Below are 24,751 nucleotides of genomic sequence, written 5' to 3'. Positions count from 1 at the left end.
TCTCCCCTGTATGAGTCCGTTGATGTGATCTAAGGCTTACATTCTGACTGAAAACCTTTCCACACCCCCTGCACGTAAAACGTTTTCTCTCTGTGTGAGTCCGCTGGTGTGTTCTAAGTTTTGCATTGAAAGAGAAGCTCTTTCCGCACTCCATACCTTTAAATGGGTTCTGCCCTTTTTGTGTTCGTTGATGTGAACTATGTGTGCTCATTCAGTGAAGCATATTCTATATTTCACACATTTTAATGGTTATTCCTAATGAAATGAAAGGTGCCCTGTCCCCTGCAATTCTGTCTTCTCCATCACCTTTTTCAGAGTGGGCAGAAAGGAAATCCTGTTTGGGTTTCAAGAAAGAGAACACAGGGGGGGGAAAGGACACATCAACTGCCATTAGCACCTTCTCTTATTTCAACATCTCCTACATTCTCCCATGTCCTCCCCATGTTCCCAATTTTTAGGAAATGAAAATGCTATGATGTCAAATGATAGTAATGCATCAGCAACCTTTCATAATCCTCAATCATCTTTAATAACACAGCATGATCTTGTAATACCGTTGTCCTTTGAGAATGCCTTTGAAATCAAGTGGTTGCCCCTGTTTCCACCTCTAGATCTTCATGAATCACCTGCACAGTCCCACTGACCTCAGGAGGTCCATATGGACCATTTTGGGAGACCCAGGTCTGTGTCTTTTCTGGGGATTGTGGTCTGGGTCAGTCAGAGAACTAGTGACAAGGCTTGGTGCTTGGGGTCAGCTGAATGGGTGCTCAGGGAAGTTCCTGTTCTTGGAGATGGACCTCTGTCTACATGCCTCACATTGCATAGAGAGAGCAGGAGAAGCAGAAGGAAAGCAGAGGGCACATGGGAATCCCAGGCAGAAACACCCACCCCAATGGTTCTTTATAATGATGATGTGCTGCCTGATCCTGTGCTTGTCTTCTGACAGAGGACTATCCTAATCTGGCGCTGAAAAGCAGGATATTCAAGGCAAGGAGATAACTGTACTTAATGGTTGGTACCCGTATTGGTCTGACACAATTGAAGTAAAAAAGTAAAAAAATAGTCCAGTAGCACCTTAGGGACCAACTAAGTTTGTTCTAGGTATAAGCTTTCGTGTACATGCACACTTCTTCATATAGTGATGGGTAGTGGGAGATCGTAGTAGGAGTACCCTTCTGAGGAAAACCCCCACCCCACCCCACTGTATCTGAAGAAGTGTGCATACACACGAAAGCTTATACTCAGGACAATCTTAGTTGGTCTCTAAGGTGCTACTGGACTATTTTTAAATTTTTTATTCCAACTGCGTCAGACCAACACGGCTACCTACATGAATCTAGATGTCATGGGCTGTTGGGGAGGAGTAGTTCATTTGGTGGTGGTCATGTCCTGCACCTTCTGGGGTCATTTTTCCACCTTTGGTGCCCACCCTGCACTCAGCTCTCACCTGTGGCTTCCAGAAGCTGTCAGCATGCAACAGGGGTTCAAGCAACGGCTTCAACTGGCCGGCTAAACCAGGTGAGGAAAGCTGATGGATCTCAAATCCTCGGGGGGCTGCAGAATTCTGCTGCACCTGAAGTCAAGTCCTGGTGGATGGAGAGGAGGAGAACAACTGTGAATCCCACAATCCAGAAGGCAGATTCTGCCCGTGTGGAAGAGGAAAGTGAAGGGCAGAGGGGGCACGTCCACCTGGAGGCTTGTTATCTAGTCCCAGGCTTACTCTCAATAGCCTCGGCCCTGTGGACCTGAAGGAGCATCTTCACCCCCATCGCTCAGTCAGGACAGGAGGTCCGCCTCAGAGGGTCTTCTGCTGGTTCCCTTGCTGTTACAAGTGAAGTTCCCGGGAACCAGGCAGAGGGCCTCCTGCACCATGGAATGCCCTCCCTTCTGTGAGCAAGGAAACAGGCAATCATCTGACATTTAGAAGACAGCTGTATCAGGAGGTTTGTAATGTTTGATGTTTTACTGTCTTGTATATATACTGTACTGTCGGGAAGGTAAACAGCCTTTCCGTGCGCTGCTCTGGTTTGCCAGAAGCAGCTTAGTCATGCTGGCCACACGACCCGGAAGTTGTACGCCGGCTCCCTCGGCCAATAAAGCGAGATGAGCTCCGTAACCCCAGAGTCGGCCACAACTGGACCTAATGGTCAGGGGTCCCTATACCTTTAACTATATGTACTGTAAGCTGCCCAGAGCAGCTGGGGGAAGATACTAATACTAGAACTTCTACAGTGGAACCTCGGGTTACAGACGCTTCAGGTTACAGAGTCTGCTAACCCAGAAATAGTACCTTCTGTTAAGAACTTTGCTTCAGGATGAGAACAGAAATTGCGTGGCGGCAGTGGGAGGCCCCATTAGCTAAAGTGGTACCACAGGTTAAGAACAGTTTCAGGTTAAGAACGGACCTCCAAAACGAATTCAGTTCTTAACCTGAGGTACCACTGTACTATTATTATTATCTTGTGATGTTTTGTAGTTATTTTGGAATTTTTACTGCTATATTAGCTTACGAAATGTTATGGGTGGAGAAAATCACAGGGTTGCCGTAAACTATAATCCCACCCACAAACTCTCATTCACATACAGTCTGTCAATTTGGGAACACACCTCACCTGTGCTAATACTGGCAGTCTTTGGCCTGCACAGGCACACCTGGTGTGTAGAGCCTCCAGCCACAGGCACTGTCTATCATGAAAATGGGTCCTTTGACTGGGAAGATTCATGCAGTCACTGTCATGGGATGATGATGGGTTGTATCTCAGCTTGTCAGTCACTCTGACATTGCCTACAAAGAATAGGGGGAACAGAAATGCTTTTGAGGTGCAACTTCTGTATCAATCCTGAGCGCCATTCCATGGACTCTGCACCACTGGTTCTGATGACAGGTGTACATTATCCTCACCCTCAGCAGAAAAGACAATAAAGACTGAAGCCTGAGAGAGAGGAATAGGTTTCTGGCTGCTTCCTGGGTGGGATTGCGGAAACCAAGAGCCGCTTCTGAGAAGGCCTCCCCCCTCCCCTCTTCCTCTGGGGATTTCCTCTCCTCTCCAGGGGACCAGTGCTTGGACTGGGCAGAAGCGCTGCGTCCGGACAGGGCAGGGACTTATGGGGTGGGAAGAGGATGGTGATTGCAGGAATGAAGGGGAGGGGGGACTGGACCCCCCCACTTTCCAGGGATCCCTCTCTGGTCGCCCTGAAGGGGGGGGTCGATTCCTGGGCGGGAGGGATAAGCCAAGGCGGCCCCCCCGGAGATTCCCCAAGGAAGCCACGATGGAGACGTGTCCCCAAAGACTGTTCTTCCTATCTCTCCCCCCCCCACCCAGTGCTCCGCTTCCTCCCCCCACCCTCTCTCCCGTAGTTTCCCCTGCACTCCGGCGTGACTGGCCCCTCACCCTGCTCGCCCCATCTCTCCATCCTACGGCCCCCCAACGGGAGTGGGGGAGGGACAGGGGGTCTCTATCCTGGCTTCTCTCCGCGCCCCAGGGATGCCTGCGCGGGGGAAACAGGGGCAGGGAGTCCTCGTGGGTGGGCGCCCCATATTCGCCCCTTCGCAGCACGCGTGCCGGGATCCAGGCCCCACGGAAGGCGCTTGGGGGCGCTGGCGGGGTCTTTGGGTCCTTTTCTCCCCCCTCCCCCCCGGGACCCCTTTACCTCTTTCTCCTGGCTCCCGATTTTCCTTTCCTGCAACATCCTAGCGCCCCCCCTAGAGCTGTGGGGCAGAGCAGCAATCCGGAGAGGAAGCTCCACTTGCGGGAGAAGCAGGCAGGTTGGGAGGGGGCTCACCCCCTCTCATTTCCGGAGCAGAAGCCGGATTGGAGGAGGAGGAAGAGGAGGAGGAAGGGGGTGCAACGTATGGGGGGCGGGAATTGGGGTTGTGGGGGCGGGGTGAGAGGAGGATGTGCCGGGAGGGGAGGGAAAGTATTGAGGGGGGGAGAGGAAGGTTTTCCCCTCCCCTCTTCCTTCTGGATTAGGAGAGCGGGGGAGGGGCTGATCCCGGAGATCCAGCTGCAAAGTGGGTCCCGTCCCTCCTACAGGGTTTGCATTGCAACATCCTCCCCTCCCCTCCCCCACCCCACGAACCCTCCGTGTTTTAGGTCTTGGTCTGTTCAAACCAGGAATGGAGGGGGGCAGCTAAACGACCCCCCCCAAATCCCAGCTCCCCACCCCAGCCTCTGACTAAGGCCAGGACAAGGACCGTGGACACAGGCCCCGTCCCTGCACAACAGCCAAGAGGCTCAGAAAAGCAGCCGATACAATTGTAGCCAGAAGCGGATTCCAAAATCTGAGGGATCCCTTGGACCAGAAACAAGGAGACCAGCCAGGAAGAGCAGAGCAAAAGAGCCGCCAGTCGGCTTGGTCTTGATTGAAGACTGTCGCCACAGGACTCCCACCTGCCACCAGGTGGAACAAGATGGAAGCCCCCAACAAAAGAAGACCCCAACTTTTATTAGCTCCGAATCCCCCATGCTACACCCCCAAGACTACATCATGACTACATCATTGACACATCACAAAGAGGAGGGGTTGAGGGAGGAGTTGTGGTGGTAACCTGAGTGTCTTGTCGATAGCCAGTGTGGTGTAGTGGTTAAGAGCGGTAGTCTCCTAATCTGGGGAACCGGGTTCGCATCTCCACTCCTCCACAGGCAGCTGCTGGGTGACCTTGGGCTAGTCACACTTCTCTGAAGTCTCTCAGCCCCACTCACCTCACAGAGTGTTTGTTGTGGGGCAGGAAGGGAAAGGAGAATATTAGCTGAATAAATGCTTCAGTCTCTGGCTGCGCTCCTTTTGTTCCGCAGGGACCTGCAGACTCAGTCAGACGAGCTAGGTGGCAGAGCAGCCTCACACCTAGATTTTCTGTAACAATGTCTTATATAGATAATAAATGTGCATAAATGTACCAACCAAGCACATACATAGATATGTGTATGTGCGGGGGTGCAATTAGTGCCAGCACCGTCCGTTAAGAGTTTGGGTGTAATCTTCGATACCTCCCTCTCCATGGAGGCGCAGATTGCAGCTATAACAAAGGCGGCATTTTTTCATCTCCGCCAAGCTAAGCAGTTGGCTCCTTACCTCTCTCGCCCTGACCTAGCCACTGTGATCCACGCGACGGTCACCTCCAGACTGGATTATTGTAACTCGCTCTACGTGGGGCTGCCCTTGAGACTGACCCAGAAACTTCAGCGGGTGCAGAATGCCGCAGCGAGACTCCTTACGGGGTCTTCGCTGTGGGATCACATTCATCCGGTGCTATACCAGCTGCACTGGCTCCCGGTGGAGTACAGGATCAGGTTTAAGGTGCTGGTTTTAACCTTCAAAGCCCTACACGACCTAGGACCCTCGTATCTACAGGACCGCCTCTCCTGGTATGTCCCACAGAGAAACTTACAGTCTTCAAATAAAAACATCTTGAAGTTCCCAGGCCACAGAGAGGTTAGGCTGGCCTCAACTATAGCCAGGGCTTTTTCGGCTGCGGCTCCAACCTGGTGGAACGCTCTGTCACAAGAGACAAGGGCCCTGCAGGACTTGACATCTTTCCGCAGGGCCTGCAAGACAGAGCTGTTCCACCAGGCCTTTGGTTAGGGCACAGCCTGACTCCCTCCTTTGGCAACCTTTACAATACTTTAGTTTATGGTTGCCATCAATTTTGATTTTAATTAATTCTTATGATGTTTTTATAATGTTGCACTATTTTAGTGTTGTTAGCCGCCCTGAGCCCGGCTTCGGCTGGGGAGGGCGGGATATAAATAAAATTTAATATTATTATTATTATTAATTATTATTATTATGTCAACCACATGTCTGGAGCAGCATAGGAAGACCGTCCTGAAACCATTTAGACTCCCAAACTGACCAAATGTTTTCTCTGCAAGGAGGGAGCGGGTGAGGGAACCTTCCCATTGTCTCAGGAATTGGGTAATCACCATCTCAAAGGAATGGCCAGACTACCAGGAAAGGGAATCAGATAAGGCATTATCAGAGAACCTGGCAGACAGGAAAAGCAACAACATTCAATTTTTTGTTGTAGACCGCCTTTTCTGTGATGTAGGTAAGATTTTTGTAGTAGGTGGTCTTGGGTTACGCCCCTTCTGTGATGAATGCAGGGGTGGTCTGGAGCTCCAGGTCAGGGAATTTAAAATGTCTATATAAGGGCTGGCACGACTTGGTTCGGGGTCCTCCTCAGGGGAGCACCCTGTTGCAACAGATCAATAAAGATCAGGCTTACTAGCTGCTTTGCTTCTCAATAGTCTCTGGATGTCTCTGTTATTTCCTCCTACCGATGGAGAACCCACAAGGGACTCTATAAAGGGCTCTTGTGTCCCCCATAAGGGAAGAAGGGCAGCTTTATTTACAACAGATGGCACCCCAGATGGGACCTTCGGTTGCCCGGATTCTGGAGGCAAGGAAGGACTGGTGATCCAGCGTGCAGCAGGCCATTTGCCAGGAGGAGCCACCAGTCCTCTAGTGACCCCAGGGTCTGGAATGAACTGGAGTTCCAGCGGGGCTAACCAGAGGAAGCAACGCTTGATCAGGCCGGCCACAAATTTATTTATTTTTTTAAAATAATCTTTATTGATTTAAATTACACACATATACAAAGAATTTGGAATCTCATACTGCATCTCCCCTTCCGGTCTGCTCCCCTTTTCCCCTCTTTTGGCTTATTGCCATCCGTACCGCCAGTCCCTGGGCTCTGAGCCTTCTTCCCTTGTGAGTCCCCCAGCTGGTGCCTCCCCCCACCAGCCAGTCCATAACAACAACAGCAGCCACAGCACTGTGGTCCCCTGGTAGGAAAACTCCCGAGTAGCATGATTAAAGCAAAACTTCTGGGACTATGGAAAAATACACTCTTTCCCAAACCCTGGAATAAGCAGGGCTCTGGGGTTGCCCCATGGGGTTCATGAGTGAAGATGACCCCCCCAGGAGATTTCCCTGGTACCTGCAGCCCCTCCTTTCCCCTCTTGAAATTAGGCTTGGGGGAAATCTCCCATTCAATTTCAGTATTTCAAGTTTTCTTCAGAACGCGCAGGGCAGGAGGCAGCGATGAAGTTCTGGTGAAGAAGCAGTGCTTGGAGATCATGCGGTGGGGGGGTGACAGAGTTTGGTGCAAAAACCAAAGGTACTTTCATCTAAAATTATACTCATGATTGTGAGATGTTGCCTTCATTATTTCATTATTATACAGTTTAACATATAAACACCAGAACATCAAATATACCTCATGCTTTTAGGAATGATTTCCTGCTGAATTCATTGCTCAGGGTGGACTCTGAGAGGAAGACGTCCCACACTCCATACATCTAAATGGGTTCTCCCATGTGAGAGTCCCTGGATATACCTTAAATAAAGGTAAAGGTAAAGGGACCCCTGACCATTAGGTCCAGTCGTGACCAACTCTGGGGTTGCGGCGCTCATCTCGCTTTATTGGCCGAGGGAGCCAGGGGACAGCTTCCGGGTCATATGGCCATGACTAAGCCGCTTCTGGCGAACCAGAGCAGTGCACGGAAACGCCGTTTACCTTCCCGCCGGAGCAGTACCTACTTATCTACTTGCACTTTGACATGCTTTTGAACTGCTAGGTTGGCAGGAGCAGGGACCGAGCAACGGGAGCTCACCCCGTCACAGGAATTCGAACCGCCGACCTTCTGATTGGCAAGTCCTAGGGTCTATGGTTTAACCCACAGCGCCACTCGAATCCCTGTACTTTAAATACTCCGTTATAAATAAAGCACTGTTTGCAGTCTTTTCATTTAAACTGCTTCTCCTCTTTGAGTTTGTTGATGGTTTGAGGGGTTTCAACTCTTAAAGTTCTTCCTGTCCTGTCCGTGAATCTGTTGATTTTGACTCTGACAGAAGCTCTTACCACACTCGATACATTTAAATGGTTTCTCCCCTGTGTGAGTCCATTGATGTTTTTTAAGGCTTCCATTTTCACTAAAGCTCTTTCCACACTCGATACATTTATATGGTTTCTCCCCTGTGTGAGTACGTTGATGTTTCCTAAGGCTTCCATTTTCACTAAAGCTCTTTCCACACTCGATACATTTTTTTTAAAATAATCTTTATTAAAGTTTCAAAAGGTTACAAAAAAAACAGAAAAACAAAAGAAAACACAAAAAACAACAAAAAAATTTCCACCTTTTAGGTCTCATTTTCAATAACTTCTTTTCATGACTTCCCCACGCCTCCCCTTATTGTATTCCAACTCCAGTTGTTTGTTCAAACAAGTTTTTATCCTTAGTGTCCTAACCATAATTTGTTAATTTACTTAACCATAATTTGTTAATATAATTCTTTATAGTAGGTTTAAACCTTAGTTCATTATTATCCTTAATTTAGTTTATTTAGCAATTTTTAAAATATATACCTTAATCATATATGAAAAAAGAGAAAAGAGATATAAAAACATAAAAAGAGATACCTTTCCTAAGGCTGTCCCTAGTTCCCATCCACGGATTCCCCATTCTTATAATAATAAAGAACATATAATTTTTACACTGCAAAGTAAGAATCAGGCCGCCTATGGACTTCTAAACCCCACCCTTCTTTCCCCGGTTTCAGTCCCAAACCAAAGTCCAGTTAGTCCATCTTTTTAGCCTGGTGACCTTACGTCCGAGGCTCTCAAATCTCTCTCAGTCCCTTTCAGCCGGCTTCTTCGGAGGTCTCTCATACTAAATATCCAAGGTCGAAGAGGTACCTTCTCAGTGCTGACCATGTTTCTTCCAGCCATGCCTACTTGTTTAAAGGTGGAGCTCCAGCTCTGTTTCTTAAGTCTATATGTCCCAAATAGTCCAGCTTTCACCTTGGTCGAATTAGAGTTCATCTTGGCAGATCTCCAGCTCTCTTTTGTCTTCTGTAACATTTCAGCCACCCCTTCTTTCTGCTCCTCCTGTTCAGCAGGTGTCTTTTCCTCCTCTTCAATCTTTGATTTCATTTCTTGTCCAGCTGCCTGTGTTTTGAGCATCAAGTCCCTTTCCAACTCAGTAGGTATATTTTCTGTTAACTTCGGTTTTGTGGGGCTTGTAGACAAAACATGGCCTTGCTCGCTCATCTCTCGCAGCTTTCCCATGAGAAAGATAAGCTCTTGCAAGTCAGCTCGTATTTCCCGACCTAGTTCCATTCTTGTAATGTCCAAGAATCCCCTCTAGAGGGATTCTGGTTGGTTAGTATTCTTTTCCCTTCCAATCCAAAAGTCAGATTTATTTGTATCAGTCTTTCTTTACTTTCAATATTTTGTAACAATATAACCGGTTAAAATTTAAGCTTTCGGTTTTTCCCAACTTTGACAGCTAATTTGACAGCTGTCAAAAGTTTTCTGTAGATCCTCAGCAGGCTCTTTTCACGGGTTACTCCCAGGCTTGAGAAAAGTGGTACTTAATCCAAACAAATGAACTCTTGTCCTCCAGCACATTAGCTTAGTCCTTTAAATCCGTGGAATTTATATTTTTTATCCAATCACAACAATTCTTCTCGCAACCTTAGTTGACAGATCCTTGCTTTAAACAGTTTACAATAGGGGGGAGACGGACTTCCCTTTTTTTTTCACCTCCCCCGCTCGTACCAAATCCAAAACCGAATTATTTGTAATCCAATTTCCAAATTACTCACGGGTTGTTGTTCTTGATTTTAAGTCCAAATTTTAGCAGGAAGAAGTCAGCGCTCTCCGACAAATGGCATGCGGCTTCGCTCGGCAGGGGAAGCAGTAGACTCACAGCACCACACCGCTCCCCGGCACCCATTCCGTAGCCTTTAAAAAGGCTCCTTCACGAGTCGGGAGGGCGCTAACGGTGCCTGCCGAGTCACCATGTCCATGGGCTCCGTGCCCGTGGTTTTTAAGGGTCCCCGTGTCGCCGGCCCGGCAAGACCCAGCCCCCTGTCAAGCCGATTCCCTCCGGAGCTCAGAGGGAATCCGCCATTAGCCGATCGCGCTAACCCGGAAGCTAACACTCGATACATTTAAATGGTTTCTCCCCTGTGTGAGTACGTTGATGTTTCCTAAGGCTTCCATTTCCACTAAAGCTCTTTCCACACTCGATACATTTAAATGGTTTCTCCCCTGTGTGAGTCTGTTGATGGGATCTAAGGTGTCCATTCTGACTGAAGTCCTTTCCACACTCCATGCATTTAAATGGTTTCTCCCCTGTGTGAGTCCGTTGATGTGTTCTAAGGCTTCCACTATGACTAAAGCTCTTTCCACACTCGATACATTTAAATGGTTTCTCCCCTGTGTGAGTCCGTTGATGTTTCCTAAGGCTTCCATTTTCAATAAAGCTCTTTCCACACTTGATACATTTATATGGTTTCTCCCCTGTGTGAGTCCGTTGATGTCTTCTAAGGCTTCCATTTTCACTAAAGCTCTTTTCACACTCCATACATTTAAATGGTTTCTCCCCTGTGTGAGTCTGTTGATGGGATCTAAGGTGTCCATTCTGACTGAAGTCCTTTCCACACTCCATGCATTTAAATGGTTTCTCCCCTGTGTGAGTCCGTTGATGTGTTCTAAGGCTTCCACTATGACTAAAGCTCTTTTCACACTCCATACATTTAAATGGTTTCTCCCCTGTGTGAGTCTGTTGATGGGATCTAAGGTGTCCATTCTGACTGAAGTCCTTTCCACACTCCATGCATTTAAATGGTTTCTCCCCTGTGTGAGTCCGTTGATGTGTTCTAAGGCTTCCACTATGACTAAAGCTCTTTCCACACTCGATACATTTAAATGGTTTCTCCCCTGTGTGAGTCCGTTGATGTTTCCTAAGCAGGGACGCGGACTTAGAAAAAATATTGGGGGGGCCCGGGAAAGCTCATGAATAATAAATAAGCTCATGAATATGCAAATAAAGTGGCTCCGGCCCTAAATAGGGCAAGCCACGCCCCCCCAGCCAGCCGATTGGCTGGCTGGGAGGTGTGGCCAGTCGGGATTCCCCTGTTCTCGCGGGATTTCCGGCCGGGGCTCTCCGATTAGGGCGCGCGGCTGGCTGGCTGGCGAAGGAGGAGGCGGGGGACGGCGGCGGCGCTCTGCTGGAAGGGCGCCCGCCTGAGATTATTGGGGGGGCTGAGCCCCCCCAAAAATTTTTTTGAGGGGGCTCGAGCCCCCTCAAGCCCCATGGAGTCGGCGCCTATGTTCCTAAGGCTTCCATTTTCACTAAAGCTCTTTCCACACTCGATACATTTAAATGGTTTCTCCCCTGTGTGAGTCCGTTGATGTGTTCTAAGGCTTCCACTATGACTAAAGCTCTTTCCACACTCGATACATTTATATGGTTTCTCCCCTGTGTGAGTCCGTTGATGTCTTCTAAGGCTTCCACTATGATTAAAGCTCTTTCCACACTCCATACATTTAAATGATTTCTCCCCTGTGTGAGTCCGTTGATGTTTTCTAAGGCTTCCACTACTATTACAGTTCTTTGCACACTCCATACATTTATATGGTTTCTCCCCTGTGTGTGTCCGTTGATGTATATTGAGGTGTCCACTCTGACTGAAGTTCTTCCCACACTCCCTGCACTTAAAACGTTTTCTCTCTCTGTGAGTCCGCTGGTGTGTTCTAAGTTTTGCATTGAAAGAGAAGCTCTTTCCGCACTCCATACCTTTAAATGGGTTCTTTCCTTTTTGTGTTCGTTGATGTGAACTATGTGTGCTCATTCAGTGAAGCATATTCCACATTTCACACATTTTAATGGCTATTCCTAATGAAACGAAGGGTGCCCTGTCCCCTGCAATTCTGTCTCCTCCATCACCTTTTTCAGAGTGGGCAGAAAGGAAATCCTGTTTGGGTTTCAGGAAAGAGAACACAGAAAAAATGGACACATCAACCACCATTAGCACCTTCTCTTATTTCAACATCTCCTACATTCTCCCATGTCCTCCCCATGTTCCCAATTTTTAGGAGATGAAAATGGTATGATGTCAAATGGTAATAATGCATCAGGAACCTTTCATAATCCTCAATCATCTTTAATAACACAGCATGACCTTGGAATGCTGTTGTCCTCTGAGACTGCCTTTCAAATCAAGTGGTTGCCCCCATTTCCACCTCTAGATCTTCATGAATCACCTTCACAGTCCCACTGACCTCAGGAGGTCCATATGGACTATTTTGGGAGACCCAGGCCTTCATCTTTTCCAGGGACTGTGGTCTGGGTCAGTCAGAGAACTAGTGACAAGGCTTGGTGCTTGGAATCAGCTGAATGGGTGCTCAGGGAAGCTCCTGTTCTTGGAGATGGTCTACGTGCCTCACATTGCATGGAGAGAGCAGAGAAGCAGAAGGAAAGCAGACGGCACATGGGAATCCCAGGCGGAAGCACCCACCCCAATGGTTCTTTATAATGATGATGTGCTGCCTGATCCTGTGCTTGTCTTCTGACAGAGGACTATCCTAATCTGGCACTGAAAAGCCGGATATTCAAGGCGAGGAGATAACTGTACTTAATGGTAGGTAGACATATTGGTCTGACACAGTTGAAAAAAATAGTAAAAAAATAGTCCAGTAGCACCTTAGGGACCAACTAAGTTTGTTTTAGGTATAAGCTTTCATATGCATGCAGACTTCCTCTTATAGTGAAGGGTAGTGGGAGATCGTAGTAGGAGTACCCTTCTGAGGAAAACCCCCACCCCCACCTCCCATGATATATAAAGGTCTGGTGACATCTGTTTCAGTGTATCTGAAGAAGTGTGCATGCACACGAAAGCTTATACCTAGAACAAACTTACTTGGTCTCTAAGGTGCTACGGGAATATTTTGTAATTTTTTATTTCAACTGCGTCATATCAACACGGCTACCTACCTGAATCTAGATGTCATGGGGTGTTTGGGATAAGTAGTTCCTTTGCTGGGGGACATGTCCTACACCTTCTGGGGTCATTTTTCCACCCTTGTTCCCCACCCTGCACTCAGCTCTCACCTGTGGCTTCCAGAAGCTGTCAGCATGCAACAGGGGTTCAAGCAACGGCTTCAACCGGCCGGCTAAACCAGGTGAGGAAAGCTGATAGGTCTCAAATCCTTCGGGGGCTGGGGAATTCTGCTGCACCTGAAATCAAGCCCTGGTTGATGGAGAGGAGGAGAACAACCGTGAATCCCACAGTCCAGAAGGCAGATTCTGCCCGTGCGGAAGAGGAAAGTGAAGGGCAGATGGGGCACGTCAACTTGGAGGCTTGTTATCTAGTCCCAGGGTTACTCTGACCTTGAATTACATATAAATTACAGTATTGAAATGTGCCTGCTCCCACTTCCTATTCTGATATTACTCTACTCTGCTTGTCTGTTTCTTACTTGAGTGCTGTTTTGGTATGCTCAGGGTTTTACTGTCAGTTACTTTTTTTTGTGGATCCTGTTATGCTTCTCTGTCTTCAGTAATAAATTTCTCAGCTGAATTATTTTTTTGCTGCCTCTGTCTTTTCTCCTATACAACGATCATTATGGAGGAGCAAGATCTGCAACCCAAAGCCCTCATCAGCCTCGGCCCTGTGGACGTGAAGGAGCATCTTCACCCACATCGTTCAGTCCGGACAGGGAGGTCCGCCTCCGAGGGTCTTCTGCTGGTTCCCCTTGCTGTTAGAAGTGAAGTTCCAGGGAAGCAGGCAGAGGGCCTCCTGCCACATGGGATGCCCTCCCTTCAGAGGGCAAGGAAGGAGGCAACCACCTGACATTTAGAAGACAGCTGTATCAGGAGGTTTTTAATGTTTGATGTTTTACTGTCTTGTATAGTATATGTACTGTAGGGATGCGAGTGGCGCTGTGGGTTAAACCACAGAGCCTACGACCTGCCGATTAGAAGGTCGGTGGTTCAAATCCCCATGACAGGGTGAGCTCCCGTTGCTCGGTCCCTGCTCCTGCCAACCTAGCAGTTCGAAAGCACGTCAAAGTGCAAGTAGATAAATAGATACCACTCCGGTGGGAAGGTAAACGGCGTTTCTGTGCGCTGCTCTGGTTTGCCAGAAGTGGCTTAGTCATGCTGGCCACATGACCCAGAAGCTGTATGCCGGCTCCCTGGCCAGTAAAGCGAGATGAGCGCCACAACCCCAGAGTCGGCCACGACTGTACCTAATGGGCAGGGGCCACTTTACCTTTACCTATATGCACTGTAAACTGCCCAGAGTGGCTGGGGGAAAATACTAATACTATAATGTCTAGAGTGGTACCTCGGGTTACAGGCACTTTAGGTTACAGACTCTGCTAACCCAGAAATAGTACCTTTAGTTAAGAACTTTGCTTCAGGATGAGGACAGAAATCGTGCATCGGCAGCGTGGTGGCCCCATTAGCTAAAGTTAATGTTCAGGTTAAGAACAGTTTCAGATTAAGAACGGAGCTGTAGAACGAATTCAGTTCTTAACCCGAAGTACCACTGTACTATTATTATTATCTTGTGATTTTTTTGTAGTTATTTTGTAATTCGTAGTGCAATATCAGCTCACGAATTGTTATGGGTGGAGAAAATCACAGGGTTTCCGTAAACTATAATCCCACCCACACACTCTCATTCACATACAGTCTGTAAAATTGGGAATGACACACACCTCACCTGTGCTAATACTGGCAGTCTTTGGCCTGCATAGGCACACCTTGTATATACAGCCTCCAGCCACAGGCACTGTCTATCATAAAAATGGGTCCTTTGACTGGGAAGATTCATGCAGTCACTGTCATCGGATCTCAGCTTGTCAGTCACTCTGACATTGCCTACAAAGAATAGGGGGAACAGAAATGCTTTTGAGGTGCAACTTCTGTATCAATCCTGAGAGCCATTCCATGGACTCTGCACCCCTGTTTCTGATGACAGGTGTACATTATCCTCATCCTCAGTGGAAAAGACAATCAAGATAGAAGCCTGAGAGAGAGGAAAAGGTTTCTGGCTGCTTCCTGGGTTGGATTGCGGAAACAAAGAGCCGCTTCTGAGAAGGCCCCTCCTCTCCCCTCCCCTCTTCCTCTCCGGATTTCCTCTCCTCTCCAGGGGACTAATGGTTGGACTGGGCAGAATCGCTGCGTCTGGACAGGGCAGGGGCTTATGGGGTGTGTTAAAAAATCTGAGGGTTCTCTTGGACAAAAAGTAAAGACACCAACCAGGATAACTTGGAGCAAAACAGCAGCCTGTAGGCTTGGCCTTTATTGAACTGTTGCAACAGGGTATCCCTTCCCTTGCAAGAGAGAGGAAAGACCCAGAACAATGGGCTGCAAGACCTTATAAAAACTTTTGAAATTCCCCTCCTCTAGGTCAAGCCCACCCCCAGAAACATCATGCATACATTACAGAAAGGAGGGGATGACATCATGCATACATTACAGAAGGGGTTGACATCATGCATACATTACAGAAAGGAGGGGTTGAGGGAGGAGTTGTGGTGGTAACCTGAGTGTCCTGTCACCTGGCTGGTTCCTCCTTTCCCCCTCCCCATGAGTACTTTGCAGGTGACAATGGGGAGTTTGCAGTTTCCTGCCCCCAGAGGGAAGATCTGATCATTGTCCTTTGTTTCAGCCTGTGGTGAATCCACTGTTCTTTGTGATTTTGATTGTCTTCTGTCTGGGATTATCAGGGTTGACATAGCAACTGGGCAGGGCTCCTGTGGATGTGCTGGTATGCTGAAGAGATTATGGCTGACCAGAAACCAAGCACCCCCCTTTGATCCTTTGATAGTCCTTGTCACATGGAGTAAAAAATGGAACAGTGCAAATCCGATGTATGGTTGATTTTCTATGAATTTATAACAGAAATGTGGCGTATGTAGTGTGTGAGTGTGAGTGTGTGTGAAGTTTGTGCAAACAGAATGATTGGGGTGGGGGGGTTCCTGCTACAGTGCACAATGAGCAGCGGGTTAGGCTTTGTGACTCCTGTGTTACGGAGAAAATGGGGCTTGGGCTTTTGCACACACACACACCCCAACACAATTCCTCCCTTGTGTCTCCCTCAGAGGTAACACAATGCGGCCAGGAAGAAAGCAAGGCAGCTGTTGATCTGTTTGCAGGCAGAGCCCCCCCCCCCATGCGAGGAGTGAAGCAGCCCAGAACTAAAGCGCGTTGCAATTTGTACACCCTCAAATAATCGCCCCCCCCTGTCACAGAGAGAGCACCCCAAAAACATCCCCGGTTGCGTCACAAAATGAGTTCTGCATTTAAATCAGATCAGACTCCGAGTTCGTGTTTTGGCAACATGACAAGTCTGTCTGTCCGTCGGGATGCCTGGCGATTCCTGCTCGCTGCCATTTCCTGGCCAGCCTGAGAGATCACTGGAAAGGGCGGATTTCTTGACTCCCGAATCCATCATCGCAGACCCGTTTCATTCAGGCCTAGAGATCTGCCCTTTCGCCCAGTCTGCTTGGATCATGTGGATCATCAATGGATTATATGGATCATCCATGATGTCATACCCATCTCATGGAGGGGGGGCTCAGGAAGAATCTCCTGCCACGTGAGTGGGGGAGTCTGGAGGCTGACTGGGGTCAGACAGCGCTGCTGTTTTGCTCTCCTTACTATTTCAGCTCAGGTTTTCTTGGCAGAAGTTACATTTCATCCAGAAATGGGTAGATTCATTGCGAAACTGGACTAAGCGAAAGCATCAGTTGAAAAGAGGCAAATGTGTCTACTTTGTAACCACCCAATGAGTTGTATTGCAAAGGCCATTTGCAGAAAGGCTCCTATTGTATCACCTGCGGCTACATGCCAGAGTTTGGGTGGGTTGTGGAAATGTGTCTGTGTAAATGCGCTCATCCCCGTGCATTTATAATGGCAAGACATTAAATCCCATGAGATCCACAAGCACCAAAACCGTAAGCCCACATAGAAGTCCAAAAGCACAGAACGTAGCAGCCCTTAATCCCTGCCTAGCTAGCTGTCAAAAGCTGGGTGTCCAACAACAAGAACATCAACAACTTTTTTTGTCCCCACCCATCAGACTGGATTGCTCCAGCCAAAAGAAGAGAAGAAAATATAACCCAACATAAAACATTAAAAGCTTCCCGATACGGAGCTGCTTTCAGGCGTTTATGGAGGTTTATCTCCTTGACATTTGGTGGGAGAGCGTTCCACAGGGCAGTCACGACAACCGAGAAGGCCCCCTGTAACCTCACTTCTCACACTGAGGGACCTGCCAGAAGACCCTCGGAGCTGGACCTCAGTGTCCGGGCTGAGCGATGGACGTGGAGACATTCCTTCCCTTCTACTTGGCTGAGACCATTTGGGGCTTTCAAGGTCAGTGCCAGCACTTTGAATGGTGCTCGGAAAAGGACCGGGAGCCAGTGAGGATTTCTTAGGACCCGTGTTCAGGGGCCACCTGTTAGGGGGCCTTTCAGCTGCTGTCCAAAACTGAAGGTATCCCTTGCCGGAAGTAATCCATAAGCCTCTCCTCTTTCGTCTTCTCGGGATGCCATTGGTGCGCGATGCTCCGGCTCTCGAAAGAGGGAAAGGCGTGAGTTGGGTGCGCTCGGCTTGCCAAGGGTTAAACGGAAATGAGCTAGATTCCTGGAGAGGAAAGTAAGACCGGGGGGGGGGCAGGGTCCTCCAGAGCGAAAGCCCAGCCCCTCCCTTTCCTGCAAGAAGTCGGGCGTGTGGGGGTCCCGTTGGTTCGGCTCTGCTGGGATCCGGTGCGTCTCCTCTCTCCCAGGATAGGGCCCATGGGAAGAGCGGGGGTCCCAGCGCTGCATGACGAGAGGGGGGCAAGTCAGGGCGCGGAGGGTCGCAGGAGGGCGGCAGCTCTGCTCTTCCTTTTCATGGATGCGCAGCTGGCCCCTTGGGTCCAGGAGCGGGGAAATGCATGCAGATATACCCCATTCAGATGTATGGATCAGTCCCCTTTTATAACAGAGGTCGTCCGCGGATGGAAACATTTGGACATGAAATATACCCTGATCCCTAAAACCTCACCTGTGAAAGAAGAAGGAAGGAAGGCAGAGAAGAGAAAGCGCTTCCTCTTGCAGGGCAGAGTAAAACCTGTGGAACTCCCTCCCATAAGAGGCAGAGGCCACCAATCAAGGTGGTGTTAAAAGAGGAGGAGGCCAATCTGTGGAGGAGGAGAGGGCAATGGGCGGCTCCTCTTCTCTGTCTCCCCTATAGGAGGGAGGCCTCTGGCCTGATCCTGCAGGGCCCGTTTTCTCCTCCAGTGCTCAGTTCCTCCAGATGCAAGTTTGCCCTCTGAGATTGCCTGAGGTTGAGCTAGATGATCCTTGGGGTGCCATCCACCTCTATAGTTCCATGAAAGCACCACTGGAGGTCTCACAAGCCAAGGCATTGAGAGCAGGAGAGGTCCTGCTGGAAAGGAAACAACCAGTGCAACTGTTTTAAAACAGGAATCCAATGTGTTAGTTGTGGGGGGACTCAGTGGGGAGGGGCAGACCCCTGGATGCCGCCTTGATCTCCTTGGGCAAAGAGGTGGGAGAGAAATGCCATTCATAAAGAGAGGCAGCCCAGCCAATCATCTGGCTGCTGCATTTTGGGCCAGTTCCAGAGTCGCCTTCAAGGCAGTTCCACACAGAGAGCGTTGCCACCATCCCATCTGGTGCAGAGAGGACCAGGGCCATGTCCTCTTTGTCCCAAAAGTCTGTGGGGTGGGGAATTAGCCTGAGCTGGACATGGGCCTCAAGCAACCATGATGGACCCAGGAGTGCCCTCAAGTATTCATGACTGGGGAGGGGGAGGGTTAAGCAATGTAACATCATCATTGTTATTGCTTGTTCCCTGCCCATCACCCGAATTTCCAAGAGCTGATTACTAAATATAAAAAACAGCAATAAGAACAGTTGAAAACAGATTACACACTTAGAAAGGTGAGTCCCACTTTATTTGCTTTTGAGTGCACACAGATGCACCCGTCTTGCATGCTTGAGTAGAGCTACTCCAGAGAATGAGCTAAGTATCGGCAGGGTAGGGGCCACGTGCAGAGCAAGTCCCACACTGAGGTCAAAAACACACACAGAGGCAGCAGGACTTCTTCAGTAATAGTTTACTGAGCTTTCAAAGCATACAGTTCTCACTGGGTCCCCAGTGAGGCACAAAACGTAGCTCCTGAGAGCAAATCCAGATGCAGCAGTAAAAAAATACAGCACACAGGATATCCAAGTCAGGCACACAAACCGGCAGAAGGGAGCAAGGGAGGAAAGAGGCTGGAAGGACACAGGGCAATGGAGGTGTGTCTTTTGCTTCCTGTCATCTGGGAGGGAAGTCAGCAACTCGGCATCTGCAGGGGCTTCATGAAGAAAAGCTTTCTGCCGGCTGCTTCCAGGCAAATCAGCATCCCAGAAACACAGTCTGATCTGTGGGCTGTTGCCATATCCATTGTTTTTGGAAGGTTATCACGATGTGGTCTAGAAACCAGTATAGAACATTATATCGCCCAGCCCTAATCCTCACTGACCACCAGCAGTCCAGATAAACCCTCACCCCTTCTCTATCAAAAGGTACTTTACATGCTAGATTATAATCACATTGTTTGACATTGCCTTCAATATTTCATTACTATGCAGTTTTACACATAAGTACCAGAACTTCAAATACACAACATGTATTAAAGACTGATTTCCTCCTGAGTTCATTTCTGTGAAGAAAAGAGTGGACTCTGAGCGGAAACCAGAACACAGTTTCCCTTCCCGCTGGAGCGGTACCTATTTATCTGCTTGCACTTTGACGTGCTTTTGAACTACTAGGTTGGCAGGAGCTGGGACCGAGCAACGGGAGCTCACCCCGTTGTGGGGATTCGAACCGCCGACCTTCTGATCGGCAAGTCCTAGGCTCTGTGCTTTAACCCACAGCGCCACCCGCGTCCCTGTTCCTTAAATACTCCATTATAAATAAAGCACTTTCTGTAGTCTTTTCATTTAAACTGCTTCTCCTGAGTTTGTTGATGGTTTGAAGGGTTTCAATTCTTAAAGTTCTTCCTGTCCATAAGTCTGTTGATTCTGAACTTCCACTAAGAGTGAACCTCTATCTACTTTCCTGATATTTATATGGTTTGTCTTTTGTATGAGTTTGTTGACAAAAATCAAGGGTTCCACTCTGACTGAAGCTCCTTCCACAGTCCATACCTTTAAATGGTTTCTCCCATGTGTGTCCGCTGATGATTTCTAAGGTGTGCACTATAACTAAAGCTTTTTCCACACTCGATACATTTATATGGTTTCTCCCCTGTGTGAGTCCGTTGATGTCGTCTAAGGCTTGCACTGAAACTGAAGCACTTTCCACACTCCACACATTTAAATGGTTTCTCCCCTATGTGAGTCCGTTGATGGTTCCTAAGGTCTCCACTCTGACTGAAGCTCTTTCCACACTCGATACATTTATATGGTTTCTTCCCTGTGTGAGTCCATTGATGCTTCCTAAGGTTTCCAATTTGACTAAAGTGCTTTCCACACTCGATACATTTATATGTGAGTCCGTTGATGGTTCCTAAGGTTTCCATTATCACTAAAGCTCTTTCCACACTCGATACATTTATATGGTTTCTTCCCTGTGTGAGTCCGTTGATGGTTCCTAAGGTCTCCACTCTGACTGAAGCTCTTTCCACACTCGATATATTTATATGGTTTCTTCCCTGTGTGAGTCCATTGATGCTTCCTAAGGTTTCCAATTTGACTAAAGTGCTTTCCACACTCGATACATTTATATGTGAGTCCGTTGATGGTTCCTAAGGTTTCCATTATCACTAAAGCTCTTTCCACACTCGATACATTTATATGGTTTCTTCCCTGTGTGAGTCCGTTGATGTCGTCTAAAGTTTCCAATTTTACCAAAGCTGTTTCCACACTCGATACATTTATATGGTTTCTCCCCTGTGTGTGTCCGTTGATGTATTTTAAGGTGTTCACTCTGACTGAAGCTCTTTCCACACTCGATACATTTATATGGTTTCTCCCCTGTGTGAGTCCGTTGATGTGATCTAAGGCTTCCATTATCACTAAAGCTCTTTCCACACTCCATGCATTTAAATGGTTTCTCCCCTGTGTGAGTCCGTTGATGTGTTCTAAGGCTTCCATTATCACTAAAGCTCTTTTCACACTCCATACATTTAAATGGTTTCTCCCCTGTGTGAATCCGTTGATGTCTTCTAAGGTATCCACTATCACTAAAGCTCTTTTCACACTCCATACATTTATATGGTTTCTCCCCTGTATGAGTCCGTTGATGTGATCTAAGGCTTGTATTACAACGGAAGCTCTTTCCACACTCGATACATTTAAATGGTTTCTCCCCTGTGTGAGTCCGTTTGTGCAATTTAAGGTGTCTACTCTGACTGAAGTTCTTCCCACACTCCCTGCACGTAAAACGTTTTCTCTCTGTGTGAGTCCGCTGGTGTGTTCTAAGTTTTGCATTGATACAGAAGCTCTTTCCGCACTCCATATCTTTAAATGGGTTCTTTCCTTTTTGTGTTCGTTGATGCGAACTATGTGTGCTCATTCAGTGAAGCATATTCCACATTTCACACATTTTAATGGCTATTCCTAATGAAATGAAAGGTGCCTTGTCCCCTGCAATTCTGTCTTCTCCATCATCTTTTTCAGAGTGGGCAGAAAGGAAATCCTGTTTGGGTTTCAAGGAAGAGAACAAAGGGGGAAAAGGGCACATCAACCGCCATTAGCACCTTCTCTTATTTCAACATCTCCTACATTCTCCCATGTCCTACCCATGTTCCCAATTTTTAGGAAATAAAAATTGTATCACCATCGGCTGGGTGAGGACTGCAGGGCCTGCTCCCTTCCAGGGCCTTCTCCAACTGGCCCAGGGGGCGTGGCCCAGGCCCTTTCTCCCGGCTATAAAGGGACTCCTGCTGCAGGGAAGCCTCGGACCATCGGCTGGGTGAGGACTGCAGGGCCTGCTCCCTTCCAGGGCCTTCTCCAACTGGCCCAGGGGGCGTGGCCCAGGCCCTTTCTCCCGGCTATAAAGGGACTCCTGCTGCAGGGAAGCCTCGGACCATCGGCTGGGTGAGGACTGCAGGGCCTGCTCCCTTCCAGGGCCTTTTCCAACTGGCCCAGGGGGCGTGGCCCAGGCCCTTTCTCCCGGCTATAAAGGGACTCCTGCTGCAGGGAAGCCTCGGACCATCGGCTGGGTGAGGACTGCAGGGCCTGCTCCCTTCCAGGGCCTTCTCCAACTGGCCCAGGGGGCGTGGCCCAGGCCCTTTCTCCCGGCTATAAAGGGACTCCTGCTGCAGGGAAGCCTCGGACCATCGGCTGGGTGAGGACTGCAGGGCCTGCTCCCTTCCAGGGCCTTTTCCAACTGGCCCAGGGGGCGTGGCCCAGGCCCTTTCTCCCGGCTATAAAGGGACTCCTGCTGCAGGGAAGCCTCGGACCATCGGCTGGGTGAGGACTGCAGGGCCTGCTCCCTTCCAGGGCCTTCTCCAACTGGCCCAGGGGGCGTGGCCCAGGCCCTTATTTGGAACAAACTTTTGGGGAAGCTGGGAAGTGCTCCGCAATTGCTTCCCTGTTCCAATGTGTTTTAAAATGTCCTCAAGCAGTCGGTGGCAATTTAAATTTGTATTTTTTTTTTTCCTTTTTTCTCTTGCTGGGGGTGGGTGGGTGTAATGGATATTTGGTTGGGGATTAATTTTAGTGTAATTGTTCTGTTTTTGTTTTCTGTTGTTTTATTGGTTCTGTATAGTTTGTGTTTTGTTTTTAAGGGGCGGGATCAGGGCTGCCTGGGAGTGAGGCCCCAGCCAACACGATGGCTGGGACAAGTTCCACAGGGGGGGAAGCACTGGGACATCCGATCTCGGTGATCATGGGCAGGAGGCGGAGTTACGCTAAGACCAGACCATGTCATTACCGAGGAGGCAGGTTTAGTCGTTGTTTGAAGACTATCCCTGCCTCTGGGTCTGGCCTTGACCAGATGGATACTGGAATCAACAGGGGAAACCCACATAACCTGAAGGTGTTGCTGTGTAATGCCAGGTCAATGGTGAATAAAACCACTGCCATCCACGACCTGATTGTGGATGAAGGATTTGACCTGGCTTGTGTGACAGAGACCTGGTTGAATGAGACAGATGGGCCCGTCCTTGCTGCCGCTTGCCCACCAGGTTTCTCTTACGCACAGCAACCCAGGTCATGTGGGCGGGGAGGGGGGGTTGCAGTGATTTTTAGGAAGTCATTAGTCTGCACCAGGCGTCCTATTGGGAAGACCCAGTTCTCTGAGTGCATGTTCTGGAAGTTGGGCAATAGGGGCAGTACAGGATTCCTTTTGGTGTACCGACCTCCCCGCTGCACCAAGGATTCCCTGCCCGAGCTGCTTCAGGTCGTGGCAGATGTTCTCCTGGAGACACCTAGCCTGGTCGTCCTAGGGGATTTTAACATCCACGCCGACACGACCTTACAAGGGGCCGCTCGGGACTTCGTGGAAAGCATGGCCTCCATGGGGCTGTCCCTGAATAAGTTGGGCCCAACTCATAGTCATGGACATGCCTTAGACCTGGTATTCACCTCTAGCGACGTGGGTGATCTGACACTAAGTAAAAATGAAACCAAAGAAGTGCCATGGTCAGATCACTTCCTGGTGCAACTGGACTTCTCCGCGACCCTTCCCCTCTGCAGGGAGGTGGGACCAATTCGGATGGTCCGCCCCCGCCACTTAATGGATCCAAATGGTTTCCAGAGAGTGGTAGGGGATGCTTTATCCCATGTTGATGGCCTTTCAGCTGATTCCCTGGTGGCCCGCTGGAATGCGGAGTTAACCAGGGCTATCGACTGTCTGGCTCCGAAGCGCCCTCTCCGATTGCATGGAGCCCGGACAGCCCCGTGGTTTTCTTCGGAGCTGAGGGCGATGAAACAATCGCTGAGACGGCTAGAGCGTCGGTGGCAGAAAACTCACTCCGAATCTGACCGGACACAGGTTAGAGCTCAACGTCGAGCCTACCAAGTGGCGATAGCGACGGCGAAGAAGACTTTCTTCACCGCCTCTATTGCATCTGCAGAAAATAGTAGCAGGAGACTCTTTCAGGTGGTCCGCAATTTAACTGAACCACCTTTACCATCGGGGCCTTGTAAAGACCCCAAGATCTACTGCAACGATTTTGCAAAGTTTTTTGCAGATAAAATCACTCATATTCGGAAGGAGCTAGACACCACCGTGGGAGCAGGGCTGGGGCGGGAGAGTGCTAGAGCCCTGTCTGGTCAAGTTGCATGGAATCAATTTCAATCCGTTACCCCCGAGGATGTGGACAGGCTGCTTGGACGAGTGAAACCAACCACCTGTCTCCTTGATCCTTGCCCATCCTGGCTTATAAAAGCTAGCCGGGAAGGGCTGGGCGATGGGCTCTGCGGGGTGGTGAATGCTTCCCTCTGTGAGGGAACATTCCCAGATCCGCTGAAAGAGGCGGTCATTAAACCGCTTCTTAAAAAACCATCTTTAGACCCGGCCAGTATGGCCAAATATCGCCCAGTCTCAAATCTTCCATTCTTGGGCAAGGTGATTGAGCGTGTGGTTGCTGAACAACTCCAGGCACGCCTGGAGGATGCGGACCATTTGGATCCCTTCCAATCAGGGTTCAGGCCTCATCATGGGACTGAAACTGCCTTGGTCGCACTGGTTGATGATCTCCGGCGAGCTAGGGACAAAGGTGAGAGTTGTTTCCTAGTTCTGCTGGATCTCTCAGCGGCCTTTGATACAATCGACCATAACATCCTTCTGGACCGTCTAGAGGGGTTGGGAGCTGGGGGCACTGTTATACAGTGGTTTCGCTCCTTTCTCCTGGGCCGTGTTCAGAAAGTGGTGGTGGGGGATGAGTGTTCAGACCCTTGGGCCCTCACTTGTGGGGTGCCTCAGGGCTCCGTCCTCTCCCCCAT

At 49.0% G+C, this 24,751-nt stretch overlaps 1 protein-coding gene across 6 annotated transcripts in view; it reads right to left on the bottom strand.

Annotated features, from left to right (window-relative positions):
- Positions 1-24,751, bottom strand: part of LOC308595651 (uncharacterized protein) — a 223,249-nt gene that overhangs the window by 151,846 nt on the left and 46,652 nt on the right. Inside the window, exon 1 of one of the 6 annotated variants that reach the window (XM_081210191.1) lies at positions 14,521-14,746. The exons of 3 other annotated variants lie outside the window; for them this stretch is intronic. The gene's annotated coding sequence lies outside the window, so the exon portion shown is untranslated. Of the gene's footprint in view, positions 1-1,447; positions 1,498-3,651; positions 3,833-14,520; positions 14,747-24,751 lie in introns of those variants that run through there. 2 more of the 6 variants (XM_081210196.1, XM_081210192.1) reach the window with 2 other exon arrangements.

This window comes from Podarcis bocagei (assembly GCF_964188305.1).
Source record: "Podarcis bocagei genome assembly, chromosome: 10".
In the NCBI taxonomy this organism is placed as follows: Eukaryota; Metazoa; Chordata; class Lepidosauria; order Squamata; family Lacertidae; genus Podarcis; species Podarcis bocagei.
This window is presented reverse-complemented; position numbering and strand designations above follow the sequence as displayed.